Below are 16,281 nucleotides of genomic sequence, written 5' to 3' on the forward strand. Positions count from 1 at the left end.
GACCAGGTAACAAAGTTCACCCAACAATCTTTATTCTTAATTTTGTGTGTGGCAATCATCCCTTTAAAAAAAAAACTGACACCATCAAATCTTTGATTCCTAGGTCTTTGTCCATTGTGATGTGGTCATCTGTGATGCCAGTAGTCCCACTGGCGGCCCCTGTAGTGGACAATGTGTGAATCAGGACAACCTGAAAAGAGGTAGGTCTTGTTTTATGCTTTTCAGACCCTGGCAGACCATAACTGAACTAATAGGTTCGCTCTCTCTCTCAACAGGTCAACGACATGTCAAAGACTTCTTTGAGGAGCGTCATGTATATGTTTTCTTCTGGATACATTCTTTGGGTGTAATGTATTGTTCTAACATGTCAAATAAAGTGTTCTATATAAAACAATCCTAACCGTTGGAGCTACCTTAACACCATGTCGTAGGCTTGTCATCTGACATGTATCAATCAACCCTTTTGTAAGCATGGAACTCTGAACCATCCACCGGAGGGAGATAAGTGTTGCGCAACTATTTCCCGTCTAGGACAAATGGGTGACGAAACAAAAGCTTTCCATTGTCCAGTAGGATGAACTGACTCAATGTTATAGCAGATGGTGGTTTGCCAAAGTGAAACCAGCAGGGCTGTGGTTGGCTGCAGTGTTGGTAATTTTCTACTGAAATTACAACTTTCCTTGATACCTCTCACTAGCTTGGTTTCCATCCAAATATGGACATTTCTTCTTCAATGATATGCATGTCAATCTCTCATGGCTCAAATGGGAAGAGCATGACTTCATCGCTACTTGTTTGTGTAAGAAGTGTTGACAAGCTGAATGTACCGAGCTGTCTGTTTTTAAACTCGCGCACAGCTCAGACACCCATGCATTCCCCAAGTCCGAACTACGAAGGTAGAGCCATGAATACGTTGCAATCTATTCCGCATCAGGATAAGATTTCAACACACACCGTACGGAACAGCGGGGACTGAAGACACTCCTTAAAGTTGCGAGCTTGCACCGCGGGACGGTTTCATTGCTCCAGACCACCACAAGGGGAGTTTGTGCAATCATTATGCATTTGGGTCCCAAGGCTTTGGGATGACCAAAGACTAATTTTGACACGAGCCACCCTTGCCTTGTGGCGCTCAATGAAGATTGCTGACAAAACAGATGGAAGTTGTCTTAACGAGTCAAGCAAATGTACAATTTGAGAGGAATGTGATAATGTAGAGGCGTGGCTATATATATTTTGTTAAATTACAAAAATCTCTATTTAGCAAGTTCAGACGAGCTAGTGTTAGGAGAATGAATTTGTAATTTGTCTTTCAGGGACTCCTGAGAACCAACAAACCAGGATGTTGTCTTGTGAAACAGTGGCCTGTAAAGCATTGACTGCACAATTGTAAGCTTGCCTTGCAATGCAGCTAAAGTAACATGGCTAGCTATTTACTTGCTTGAGTCGGATTAAAAATAACTGTTGCCGCTCTGGGTATGGACCCTAAAACGTAGTTCTGAACTAATATTCATATCAATCAATGACCCTGAAGTCAGTGGCATTAATGAAGCCTAGAGTAGAATATACCTTTATTGTGCCAAGGATGCAAGACCTGTATTTTAGTTAATACCACGTATGAGATTCCCATCTTGTAGCCTGTACATTGAATATATTCACCGATCATGTACTCTTCCTTGGCAAATAAAGGTGTGGTTCTGGTATGACAGACACTCAGTCATATCAAACGATGCGGTGTCTGTATGTATTACAATTATACACTTCAGTGTTTACTGCTCCTGGGATATCAATGATTACACATTGTAACTATATAATAGACTAAACATTGATTGATTTGTAATTCATATATACAGGAAAAAACGTATGCATATCTAACTCCATTAATCTGAGGACACAGGATAGTATTTCAACCAGTGGAGAATGTGAAACGCTTTATTGAAGTGCATTTTATTTATAATATTATACGAGTTCAATCTTGGGCGGGCAGGTGGGTAGAGCGTTGGACTAGTAACCAGAAGGTTGCAAGATCAAATCCCTGAGCCGAGAAGGTAAAAATCTGCCCCTGAACAAGGCAGTTCCTAGGCCGTCATTCTTATCTGACATGCCTAGTTAAAGGGTAACTACACCCCAAAATCGATATGTCTTAATTGGTTTCCTGCTAGGGTTTTAAACGTTGTCGTGGACAGAACATCCAATCATGTTATATTTCTATTAAAAAGGTGTACATTTTAGAGAGCGAAAACCTATAGATGCAGGGACAAACGGTCAACGTGTTACGGTTTTCTAGGTGTGAAGGAGAGTCGGACCAAACTGCAGCGTGTAGATTTCGATCCATGTTTAATGAACTACGTACAACACGAATAAACACAAAACAAAGACCGTAACGAAAACCGAAATAGCCTATACTGGTGCAAACTGAGGACAATCACCCACGACAAACTCAAAGAATATGGCTGCCTAAATATGGTTCCCAATCAGAGACAACGATAAACACCTGCCTCTGATTGAGAACCACTCCAGAGAGCCATAGACCTTGCTAGATAACCCCACTAGCTACAATCCCAATACCTACACACCAAAACCCCAAGACAAAACACACCACAATACAAAACCTCATGCCACACCCTGGCCTGACCCAATACATGAAGATAAACACAAAATACTTACACCAAGGCGTGACACAACGGGGAAATGTAAATGGAGAAACATTGAAGGGATTTTACAGGGCCCTAATGGACTACAGACATTGACAGTCTCCTAGCCTAAAAAGAAATGCTGAATGCACTGCCTAGATTGAGGGAAACGCACTGTCCATTATTTGATATGATCAGGGCAGGGAAGCACTAACAAACTGCATTTAGTCCAATAAAAAGATAACATTAGGGTGATAAAAGGCAGTTGCTCCACGCATGACAAGAGACCCCTCTGCTGGAGCAAAACGCCTACAGCACCTGGTATTCCCAGGCGGTCTTCCATCCAAGTACTAACCAGGCCCGACCCTGCTTAGCTTCCAAGATCAGGCATACTTTTTATTATTTTTTATTATGAAAAAACACAATATTTACAACATTCAGTCAATAATAATTAAGGATGAACAATTCACCCTTTTACAAAATCAAAAAAGAAAAGAAAACCTATTAAAACCCCAATCATCCACCAAAACCATTTAATAATTAAAACCAAGTTTTCCATTCGACTCAATTTCAATAAGTGCTCCCCCACAAACAATTTTTCAAAATTACATCCACCATATTTATATATTACTTCTATATCTTTCTCTAAAATACTTCTAAATAAAACCTCCACACTCACAATTTTTCCTTCATAATGTCCCAAATTCCTTCTTAGTCTTACAGCGTATCTGGCATGGCTAAGAACAAAATTCATCAAATTGAAATTAAAAACTTTGCTTTTCCCAGTTAAACCAAAAAGAAACAACCTCTTCCACTCAACCCCAGCAACAATCTCTTCTCCCCAATGTTGTACTAAAATCCCCTTTAAAAACTTATGAAACTCTAATCTACTACATTCAACAAAAGAGTGCATAAAATTTTCCACCCCCGTACCACAAATATCACATTCTCTTTTAACATCTCTATTTATTTGATGTAAAACCACATTCGTAAATATCCTATTATGTTTCAATTTAAAATCATTGTCTTCACATTCTATAGAATTATATTTTACATTTACATTCTTCCATATTGATTTCACATCTATCTTTTTCCGAAGCAGGAGTTTTTATCTCTCTTAAAATACATTTTTCATAAACCTTTTTAACTTTCAAACCTGACAAATCATACTTCTTCCCATTACTTTCATAATATAAAACCGGTAAACCCTTAGCTCTTGTAGCCACCTCTTTATTTATTAACACACCCCACTCCCCAGGAAGACATCCTAATATTCTCTTATACATGTTCTCCACAGTAGTTCTACTTATTTCATAGTTTTCTTCATCCACATTATCAAATATTGCCTCACATGGAAGGAACCCCGGAATGACCTCATATAAAATGTCCCCAATCTGTCTCATCCAAGCCCTCATAAAATATTTACAAAACATATTATTATACTGTATCTTGGGATTTAAAAAAATTGGCAGATTTTAAAATATTGCCTAAAATGGTACACTCATAATAAATATTTAGTAAAAACTCCCCCCAAGCCTCAAACACTTCTCTATAAAACAAAGGTATATTACCCAACATTTCCTTTTTCATACACATCAATAAACCATTGTCCCCCATCCTCCCAGCCTCCTGCAAATACTCCTTAAAAAATCTTTTCCATCCATAATCTAATTCACCATATAAATATTTACGTACCATTTTGACTCTAATTGCTTTTTTCCTCACATTTAAATCCACCAACTTCAAACCCCCCTCCTCATAACCTGCAATCAAAGTTTTAAAAGAAATTTTCGCAACTTTCCCATCCCATAAAAAAAAAAAACTAAAATCGTATTTATTTCCGATAAAACCCATTCTGGTACGTCTAAAACATTCATGACATGAATAAAAATTGACATCAGCAAGGAATTTACAATTACTTTCCCTTTTAATTTCAAAGACCTTCCCCTCCACATATTTACCACCTTTCTAACTTTATTTATTACACCACTCCATGTCAAATCCCTAGCTTCCTGTTCCTTCACCCCTAGAAACACACCTTAAAATAATCATTTACCCTTTTAAAAGGAAAAATCCCCTCATTAATCTTCCCAACATACATTATTACTGACTTCTCCATATTCACTTTTGCTCCTGAGGCTTGCTCATATACTTTAAAACACTCCATCACCCTTTTAACACTTCCCTCATCTCTAACTGTTATTGTGGTATCGTCTGCATATTGATGAATTAAACTAAAACCTCCTTGCGGAGTCTCTACACAATTTATAAAATTATCTTTTTTAAGGTATGCCGCTAAGGGTTCTACCGATAAAACATACAATAAAGCTGATAAAGGGCACCCCTGTCTCACCGATCTCTCAAGAATAAAATAATCTGTTAAAACCCCATTACATTTTACTCTACTTTTTGCCTTTCTATATAATAATTTTATCCATCCTATTATTCTGTTTCCAAACCCATATTTTTCCAGTACCCTAAACATAAAATCATGTTCCACCCTGTCAAAAGCTTTATTAAAATCTATACTTAAAACAATTCCCCCTCTCTTATCGCTATTCATTTTATTTATCACATTTTTAAGTGTGATAATAGTATCAGCTATGTCTCTTCCAGGCACACTATAATTTTGTGTAGGTGCTATAATATCATTTAAAACCATCTTCATCCTATTTGCCAATATCTTAGCTAAAATCTTATAATCTGAGTTTAATAAACTAATTGGCCTATAATTCTCCAATTTTAATTTGCTCCCCTTATTTTTATATAAAATCGTTATCAGCCCTGTCACCATGGAGTCTGAAACAGTATTATTATCTTCCATATATTGATACACTTCCATTAAAATCGGTGCTAAAAAACTTTCATACATTTTATAAAACTCTGCAATTAGTCCATCTACTCCAGGACTTTTATTTATTTTTAAACCCTTAATTGCATCTTTCACTTCATCCACTGTTATCTTCCTATCACATCTTTGCTTATCCTCAACACCAATTTGCACATCCACACTACCTAAAATCTCCTTTACACACCCCTCATCCACCTCCCCTTTCTTAAATAAATCCTTATAAAAATTCTGTACGGTTTCTAATATCTCAACATAATCATTTACCACTTCACCCTTTACATTTTCTATCTCACTAATATATGATTTCGTCTGTTTAGTTTTCTCTAAACCAAGAAAAAAAGACGTACATTTCTCCCCTTCTAGCACATACTTTGCCCTACTTCTAATAGATGCCCCCTTACACTTATCTATTTCACATTTGCTCAATTGTGCCTTTAAATCTAAAAACCTTTCAATATTATAAATAGGATCAATATCACATTTCCTCATTTCTTCATTCAATTCTTCTCTTAAAAATGTTCTTCTCTTGTCATCCTACTCCTCTTCTTCCTTGCATATCTAATACTAAAACCTTTTATTTTTTTCTTTACATTTTCCCACCACTGACACTTATCATTCCCTTTTTGCTTATCCTTCATTTCATGTTCTATCAAAGATTTAAGCTGTATTCCATATTCTTCATCACCTAGATACCCTGCATTCATGCACCATATTCCTCCCCCTTTCCCTTCCTTATCTAACCCCACCGAAAATGTTAACCCAGCATGATCACTAAAAGTTGTAAAAATATAATTAATATCCTTCATAAAATTCCTTAACCCTTCATTTACTAAAACCAGATCTATCCGTGTCTGTTTCAACTCCCCTAAAACCACCTGCCTTCTAGAAAAACCTCTCTTATTCGGGTTCTCGTCTCTCCATATATCAATCAGACTGTTTTCACACATAATCTTCCTTAAAACCCCCCCTCGATACGTCACTTCTAAAAATAGCTCCCCTTGACATATCTAATCTATTCATTTTAACATTAAAATCCCCAACTAAAATACAATTACCCTTACACCATTTCCCTAATTCTAAAAATAAATTCCTTCGCTCTATCTCATTATTCGGCGCATAAATATTTATAATCCTAAAAACCCTATTCATATATTCAAAATCCAAAATTAAAATCCTCCCATTATTATCATTATATATCTTCTTCACATTTTCTACTACATCCTTCCTTAATAAAATTGCAACCCCACTTGAATTCCCTCTGCCATTATTTACATAAATAAAATCCCTCCATATTTTTTTTACTTCTAAAACACAAACATTATCCCAGTGTGTTTCTTGAATACATAAAATATCTGAATTCTTCATTTGGACTATTCTATTAAATTTTCCCATTGTTCTCAAACCATTTGCATTTATTGACATTATATTGACCATTCTAATAAATAATAAAATAATTAAATATAATTTCATTATCCTCTACCTGTTATCCAGTTTCTTTCTTCTTCCACCCTTTCTCTCCCCCTCTTCCCACCGCTTTCCTCTTCCTGTATCCTTCCCTCGTTCTTTCCATCTTTTGCCCATCATCCGTGTCCGATATCTCCTCCAAGTCCATGCTATCCAGCCAACTCCCACTCTTGGCATCCACCTCCGTTGTGCTCCCCGTATTCGTCTCCACTTCTGGTATAGTCGTTGTGCTCCCCGTGCTCATCGCCGTCTCTGGTATTGTCATCAACTCCATAACCCCCTCCATTTCTTCACCCCCCAAGCTACTTGTTAGTGCTGTGCTTTCCCCCAAAACCTGTGATCCCCCCGTGCTTCCCCCCAGTCCACTCCCCCCCTCCTCCTGAAAACTCCCTCTTCTTATTTCTGAGTCCATACTGCTCCCAATTTCATGTATCTTCTGGTCCTTCTTCCTTCCTCCGTCTCTCCACCTTCCACCACGTCCTCTGCTCCATCTTCTTCTCCTTCTTGCGACAATACCACTGCTTCCTCGAATATTGTTTGACTCCCCTCTTCAGCCCCAACCTCTCCACATTTGCACTCCGCCAATCTCTTTCTGCATCCACCACAAAAATTCCTTTCCTTCTCTCCATCACATTCTCTCGCATAGTGTCCTTGATTGCCACACTTAAAACACTGAAATTCCGGGCAGTCTTTAACTATGTGCCCGGATTGAATACACATACGACACACTCTGACCTGTTTGTCATGAATGACCCTGAAATATTCTGCTCCCTCCAACGTCTCAATTCTAGTAGAATAAGGTAATGATGTCACTTTTTCTGTGAACTTGACCTTGCAGAAACGTGTCCCGTCAACCACCTCCGTTCCTGGCCAAACTCTCCTCCTTATCTCCGAGATGGCCGTCACTCCCCAGCTACTCAGCTTGCTCAGTATCACACCATCTTCTACGTATACTGGGAGATTCATAAAAGACACCACCAATTCCTTCACATTAATATCTCTCGCCAGAATCTTTGTGTCCTTTATTCGCAATCCATCCATTAACCGTTCTTTTCCTCTTTCATTTCTCATCGTAATTTCATACTTCTTTTCTCCTTTCATTCGGCATCCCACCACCTCTCCACACACCTCCTTAATTGCTCTTAGTAGTTCCATTGTCGTCACTTTGTCTTCTCCTTCCAACTTAATTGCCACCGTGTATTCTTTTCCATATTTCATTCCTTCGTTATCTTCATTTTTCTTCCGTTGCGCCTTTTCGTTGTCTTTGTCCATTCCGTTTGTCTTTTCCATGTTGTCCGTCATAGTAAAAAAATAAATCCAAAAAACCTCTCCCCCAAGCAGAAAAACTGCAAGGGGGAAGACTAACCAAACTTTAAACTATTCAACTAAAGAAAATAATAAATTATATTGCAAAAACTAATTAATTAATTTAACAAAAATAGCTCTTGAGCAAACACTCTCCAGCAAACACTCACTCACAGCTCAGACACTCGCACCTGTCGTCACTTCTCCAATCAGGAAATGCGTATTCAGGCTGGTATGGCCGTAAGCGAGAAACTATATTAAACTATAACTAATATTGATAAGCTTCCAATAAAATGGGTGCACCCTTACACTTATCTATTTCATATTTACTCAGTTTTGCTTTTAAATCTAAAAACGTTTCTATATTATAATTAGGTTCACTGTCACACTTCCCCATTTCATCTTCCAATCTAGCTCTCAACTCATTTTCTTTTCATCTTTCCCCTCTTTTTCCTTGCATATCTTATACTAAAACCTTTTATTTTTTCCTTAACCTTGTCCCACCATAAACACATCATTCTCTTTCTGCTTATCCTCCATTTCACATGCTATCAAAGATTTAATTTGTTTCCCATATTCCTCATCTTCTAAATACCCTGCATTCATACACCATATTCCACCCCCTGTTCTTTCCTTATCTAAACCCACTGAACATGTTAAACCTGCATGATCACTAAAAGTTGTAAAAACATACCTAATTATCTTTCATAAAATTCCTTAAAACCTTCTTTTACTAAAACCAGATCTATCCTTGTTTGTTTCAAATCCCCTAAAACCACCTGCCTTCTAGAAAATTCTCTTTTGTCTGGATTTTCCTCTCTCCACATATCAATTATTCCTTTTTCTAACATCTTCTTTAAAACCCCCCTAGATACATCACTTCTAAAAATAGCTCCTCTTGTCATATCCAGTCTATCCATTTTAACATTAAAATCCCCAACTACAATACAATTCCCCTCACACCATTTCCCTAATTCTAAAAATAAATCTTAGCGCTCTATTTCAGTATTAGGCGCGTAAATATTTATAATTCTAAAAACCATACTCATAACAAAAATAAAATCTCTCCATATTTTTTTAACTTCTAAAATACATACATTGTCCCAATGTGTTTCTTGAAGGCATAAAATATCAGAATTCTTCATTTTGACTATTCTTTGAAATTTTTCCATTGTTCTTAAACCGTTCGCATTTATTGACATAAAATTAACCATTCCAATAAATAGTAAAAATAATAAATATTTTCTCATTTACCTCTATCTGTTGTCATGTTTTCTTCCTTTTCTGTCCTTTTTCACCGCCGCCGCCGCTTTCCTCTTCCTGTAGCCTCCCCATTTTCTGTCAATCTGTTCCATGTCATCTGAATCTGAAATTGATTCTAAATCCATCTCTTCCAAGAAACTTAAACTCTTCTTTCCAGTGCCTGTTGTGCTTCCTGTATCCATTTGTGTCTCCTTTATTATTGTCAGCATCCCACTCCCCTCCACTTCACCTTTTTCCGAGGCACCCACATAGCCCGAGGTCCTATCCAAAACCTGTGAGTCCCCAGTTCCTCCACCCAGCCCACTCCCCCCCCCCTCCTCCTGAAAACTCCCTCTTTTTATTTCTGAGTCCATACTGCTCCCTATTTCATTCGTCTTCTGTTGATCTTCTCCCTTCTTGCGTTCTCTGTCTCTCCACCACGTCCTCTCCTTCATCATCTTCTTCTGGTCTCGGTGATACATCAGCCTCCACAAAAAGATCCTGGCTCCTCTCCTCATTCACAACCTCTCCACAGTTGCACTCGTGGAGTTCGACATCCTTCGCAAAATCCCCTTTCCTTTCCACCTACACATTCTCTTGCATAATGCCCTTGCTTCCCACACTTATAACATTTGAATTCAGGGCAGTCCTTCAAAATATGACCAGGGTGAATACAAAGCCTACAAACTCTGACCTGATTATCATGAATAACTCTAAAGTACTCTCCTCCTTCAAGTGTGTCAAACTTTGTAGAGCACGGCAATGATTTCACAGTGTCAGTAAATTTCACTTTGCAGTATCTCGTGCCATCTGCTATCTCCGTCCCTCCGTCCCTCTCCTCCTGATTTCAGAGACTGCTGATACACCCCAGCTACCTAGCTTGGCCAATATAGTGTTGTCTTCCATATACTCAGGCAAATTCATGAAAGAGACTATAAGTTCATTGGAAACCATGTCTCTTGCCATAATTCTTGTTTCTTTAATCATAAAGCCATCCATTAAGCGCTCTTTTCCTTTTCCATTTCTCATCGTGACCTCGTACTTTCTTTCTCCTTTTACTCTACATCCCACCACCTCTCCACACACCTCTTTAATCGCACGTAGTAATTCCATCGTTGTGACTTTCTTCTCCCATCAACTCCACTGCCACCGTAAATTCTTTACCATATTTCATCTCACCTTCATCTCCATGTTTCTTCCATTGAGCATTTTCTTTGTCCTTGTCCATTCCATTAGCCATTGCCATGTTGTCCGTCATTGTAAAAAAATTAAACCCAAAACACTCTCCCCCAAGCAGCAAAACTGCAAAGGAGGAAAAAACGAACCAAACTTAAACTTGTTCAAATGCAAAAATCTAAATTATACTCCAAAAAACGATGAAAATAACCAAAAAAGCTTTCAAGCAAACACTCACTCACTCACGACTTAATTAACAAACACCTGTCAAACTTTCCAAACAGGAAGTGCTCACTCAGGCCGGGGTGGTCGTAAGCGAGAAAATATCTCTTGGTGCACTATATAAAGTAAAAGTGAGTCTGATTAACAGCTGTTGCATTACCACCATTTCTCACCTGTGATCTGTGGCTTGACATTAGATGCGGCGACTTCGATTACCCTGCAGACGATATTTTTGTTCTTCCCGCCAATACAATCCACTGACAACGACTGACGAGTTGTGTGTTCCGAGATGCTTTTTGTTATTTGCCTGTTTGTGGCCCGCCTGTGAAATTGCGCGATTCTTGCAATTCTCTTTCAGCATCTCATCAACTAGCTGTTTTTTGCAGAATATTAAAAACACGAGTTATTCACTACTCATATTAACTAGGTGTCCTTTACATTACCTTAAGTCATTTATTTTTCAACTGGATTTTACAAAGGTGCATGACATGCACAATTATTTTTCATTAAATGCCTTACTTTGGAAATTTGACTTTATGCAATGAATATCTGTAAAATGTTGTTTACTCATTGATTACAATTCAAGCAGCAGTTTCTGTAGTGTCGTGGTTTGCAATTTCACATCAAATGCTAAAGGTCCCTGGTTTGAAACTGGGCAGAAACAAAGGTAATTGACACATGCAAAAGTTATTGTATTTGTAATAGAGAAATATTTTTGTCATAAATGCCTTACTTGGGAAATTTGACTTTATGCAACCACACGTGGTCCCTGGTTCGAAACCGGGTGGAAACAGTGAAAATGTATACATGGAATAATTCATGTATTTGTAAAAGAGAATAATTTTTTCATAAATGCCTTACTTGGGAAATTTGACTTTATGCAATGAATATTTGTAACATTTTGTTTACTCATTGATTACAATTCAAGCAGCAGTTTCTGTAGTGTCGTGGTTTGCACGTTCACTTAAAATGCTAAAGGTCCCTGGTTTGAAACTGGGCAGAAACAAAGGTAATTGACACATGCAAAAGTTATCATATTTGTAATAGAGAAATATTTTTCATAAATGACATATTTGGAAATTTGACTTTATGCAATAAATATCTGTAAAATTCAGTTCACTACTTGCTGATAGTTCTGGCAGCAGTTTCTGTAGTGTCGTGGTTTGCACATTCACTTAAAATGCTAAAGGTCCCTGGTTTGAAACTGGGCAGAAACAAAGGTAATTGACACATGCAAAAGTTATTGTATTTGTAATAGAGAAATATTTTTCATAAATGCCTTACTTTGGAAATTTGACTTTATCAAAATCAAATCAAATGTATTTATATAGCCCATCAGCTGATATCTCAAAGTGCTGTACAGAAACCCAGCCTAAAACCCCAAACAGCAAGCAATGCAGGTGTAGGAGCACGGTGGCTAGGAAAAACTCCCTAGAAAGGCCAAAACCTAGGAAGAAACCTAGAGAGGAACCAGGCTATGTGGGGTGGCCAGTCCTCTTCTGGCTGCGCCGGGTGGAGATTATAACAGAACATGGCCAAGATGTTCAAATGTTCATAAATTACCAGCATGGTCGAATAATATCCAGCCTTCTAGCTCTATAGGCCACAGTAGCATAGGTTACAGGTTTGTAGTCAAGCCACAGATTTCAGATGAGATCCCATGATACACTCAACATTACAACAACACGATTCTCATGAATAACCATTGAGCCATTTGCTAATATTTCCCCCATTTTGACATGTGGACCTGTTGTCACTCTTACCCTGACGGATAGCTCCAGACACTTTTTTGGTCCTATCTGAGGCATTTTTAAATTCATGTCAAAATGGCCATATTCTGAAGATACTCTTGGGGATAGTGTCTCAAGTGGCCAATTTCCCCGGGGATTGCAGAGCGCCGAATTCAAATAAAACGCTACAAAACTCAAACTTTCATTAAATCACACATGCAGGATACTCAATTAAAGCTACACTCGTTGTGAATCCAGCCAACATGTCAGATTTTAAAAATGCTTTTTGAAGAAAGCATGAGAAGCTATTATCTGATAGCATGCACCCACCTGAACCAGTTGTAAACAAAAGAACTAGCGTAGCAGGCGCTAAACAAAACGCTGAAATAAAATATAAAACATGCATTACCTTTGACGAGCTTCTTTGTTGGCACTCCAATGTGTCCCATAAACATCACAATTGGTCCTTTTTTTCGATTTATTCCGTCCATGTATACCCAAAATGTCCATTTATAAAGCTGGTTTGATCCGGAAAAAACAGCTTGCCAAAACACAACGTCATCACAAAACATTTCAAAAGTTGCCTATAAACTTTGCCAAAATATTTCAAACTACTTTTGTAATACAACTTTAGGTATTTTTAAACGTTAATAATCGATCAAATTGTAGACGGGGCAATCTGTATTCAATAGAGCAAGTAAACAAAACATTCACCTTTTTCACTCTTGCGTAACTCACAACAGTGTCATGTTGTTCCAGGATGTGCTTCTTCTTTGTTGCACCAATGATTAACTTCAACCCAATTCCAAAGACTGGTGACATCCTGTGGAAGTCGTAGGAACTGTAAAATGGTCACTATCAAATATCCCTTGGCAAAGACAACTGAGGGAACGGTCAGAGGCAAAAAAATATAAAAATTCGGAACAGTTTTGTCTGCTACATAAATTCTGTTATAGTCACAGACATGATTGAACCAGTTTTAGAAACTTCAGAGTTTTCTATCCACACCTAATAATCATATGCATATAATATTTTCCTGGCATGAGTAGCAGGAAGTTGAAATTGTGCACGCTATTTATCCAAAAGTGAAAATGCTGCCCCCTATCCTTTTGGAACTCCCTCTCCCGGATCCGGGAGAATTGTCATCAACTGTAACTAATTAGCATAACGCAAAGGACAAAAAATATTACTATTCATGAAATCACAAGTGAAATATATTGAAACACAGATTAGCCTTTTGTTAATCACCCTGTCATCTCAGATTTTGAAATGATGCTTTACAGCCGAAGCAAGACAAGCATTTGTGTAAGTTTATCGATAGCCTAGCATAGCATTATGCCTAGCTAGCAGCAGGCAGCTTGGTCACGAAAATCAGAAAAGCAATCAAATTAAATCGTTTACCTTTGATGAGCTTTGGATGTTTTCACTCACGAGACTCCCAGTTAGACAGCAAATGTTCATTTTGTCCCATAAAGATGATTTTTATAGCCGAAATACCTCCGTTTGTACTTCACGTTTGGTTGAGAAATCCACCGGAAACTGTGGTCACGACAACGCTGAAAAATGTTTTTTTATAATCAATCCTCAAGGTGTTTTTCAAATATCTATTCGATAATATATCAACCGGGACAGGTGGCTTCTTAGTATTACGCACAAATCACTCAGAGAGCCTCCAGCTGACCACTGACGCAATGTTGTCGTTCTGGCTCATTTTTCATAATAAAAGCCTGAAACGATGTATTGTGACACGAGACACATTAGGGAAGCCATAGAAAAAGGAATCTGGTTGATATCCCATTCACTGCTCAATAGAGACGAATAGGAACGCAGAGCTTTCTAAATAAGAGTCCCTTCCTGATTGGATTTTTCTCAGGCTTTCGCCTGCAATATCCTGCAATATCAGTTCTGTTATACTCACAGACAATATTTTTACAGTTTTGGAAACTTTAGAGTGTTTTCTATCCTATGCATATTCTAGCATCTTGTCCTGACAAAATAGCCTGTTTACTTTGGGAATGTTATTTTTCCAAAAATGAAAATAGTGCCCCCTAGTTTCAAGAGGTTATTCACTAACCTTTGATGATCTTCATCAGATGGCACTCACAGGACTCCATGTTACAGAATAAATGTGCGTTTTGTTCAATATTGTCCCTCTTTATGTCAAAAACCTCAGTTTTGTTGGTGCATTTAGTTCAGTAATCCAAAGGCACAATGCGCTCTCAACATCCAGACTAAGTTAAAAAAGTATGTCAAACGATGTCTAAAATCAACCCTCATGTTGTTTTTGTCATAAATAATCAATAATATTTCAACCGGACAAAAGCTTCGTCAATAGAAAAGGAGAAACAAGAAAGGCGCGCTCCCGATCACGCGCTGGGCACATGTCTGGAAATGTCCACTGTCCACTTATTGAAAGTGCTTTATCTCCCTCCTGTTCAGAGTAAAAGCCTGAAACAATGCCTCAAGAGACTGGTCACATGTAGAAGAAGGCGATAGAGACAGTGAACTGGGGTCCTAAGTCTTTGTATGGTGGATAGGCGTTCAATGGAAAAAAACATCCGTTCACAATTAAGTTGTAACTTCCTGGATAGAATTTCCGCAGGACTTTCACCTGCCATAGCAGTTCTGGTATACTCACAGACATTAGTTTAACAGTTTTGGAAACTTTAGAGTTTTCTATCCAAATCTACTAATTACATGCATATCCTAGCTTCTGGGCCTGAGTAGCGGGCACGTTTTCATCCGAACATGAAAATGCTGCCCCCTATCCCAAACAGGTTTTACACATATCTAAGCAGAAACATCCAGAAAAGGAGGAATCATCCAACCAAGTCTCAGGAAAGGTGTTAGGCATACTTAGGGGATTTCCACAAACAGGGTATATATGAGCTTTAACAACTCCCTCTACATTAACCTTGACAGAGGTCTGACTAATTACAAAAAGAGAACATGGGGACAACCATGAAAATAATCTTAATACTAGTTCTTGTTGCTACATACAAGGTCTTAGCTGTGACCAAGAACTACAATGTCTATTGTCCTAGCGGTTCAACCTTAATGGTCGAGGCTCCTGACATACAAGGTCTTAGCTGTGACCAAGAACTACAATGTCTATTGTCCTAGCGGTTCAACCTTAATGGTCGAGGCTCCTGACATACAAGGTCTTAGCTGTGACCAAGAACTACAATGTCTATTGTCCTAGCGGTTCAACCTTAATGGTCGAGGCTCCTGACATACAAGGTCTTAGCTGTGACCAAGAACTACAATGTCTATTGTCCTAGCGGTTCAACCTTAATGGTCGAGGCTCCTGACCATACAAGTACTGTATTGCTTTTGACCAGAACTACAATGTCCTGTCCTAGCGGTTCAACCTTAATGGTCGAGGCTCCTGACATACAAGGTCTTAGCGGTGACAAGAACTACAATGTCTATTGTCCTAGCGGTTCAACCTTAATGGTCGAGGCTCCTGACATACAAGTCTTAGCTGTGACCAAGAACCCAATGTCTATTGTCCTAGCGGTTCAACCTAATGGTCGAGGCTCCTGACATACAAGGTCTTAGCGTGACCAAGACACTACAATGTCTATTGTCCCTAGCGGTTTCAACTTATGGTCGAGTCTCCTGACATACAAGGTCTTAGCTGTGACCAAAACTACAA

The 16,281-nt window shown here is 38.3% G+C and overlaps 1 long non-coding RNA gene across 1 annotated transcript; it reads left to right on the forward strand.

Annotated features, from left to right (window-relative positions):
- The first annotated feature begins 148 nt into the window (after positions 1-148).
- On the forward strand, positions 149-507 carry LOC116371474 (uncharacterized). Its single transcript, XR_004208949.1, has 2 exons — positions 149-200; positions 276-507. It is a non-coding gene; the product is annotated as an uncharacterized LOC116371474 (long non-coding RNA).
- The last annotated feature ends 15,774 nt before the right edge of the window (positions 508-16,281 follow it).

This window comes from Oncorhynchus kisutch, unplaced genomic scaffold (assembly GCF_002021735.2).
Source record: "Oncorhynchus kisutch isolate 150728-3 unplaced genomic scaffold, Okis_V2 scaffold3292, whole genome shotgun sequence".
NCBI classification, from domain to species: Eukaryota; Metazoa; Chordata; class Actinopteri; order Salmoniformes; family Salmonidae; genus Oncorhynchus; species Oncorhynchus kisutch.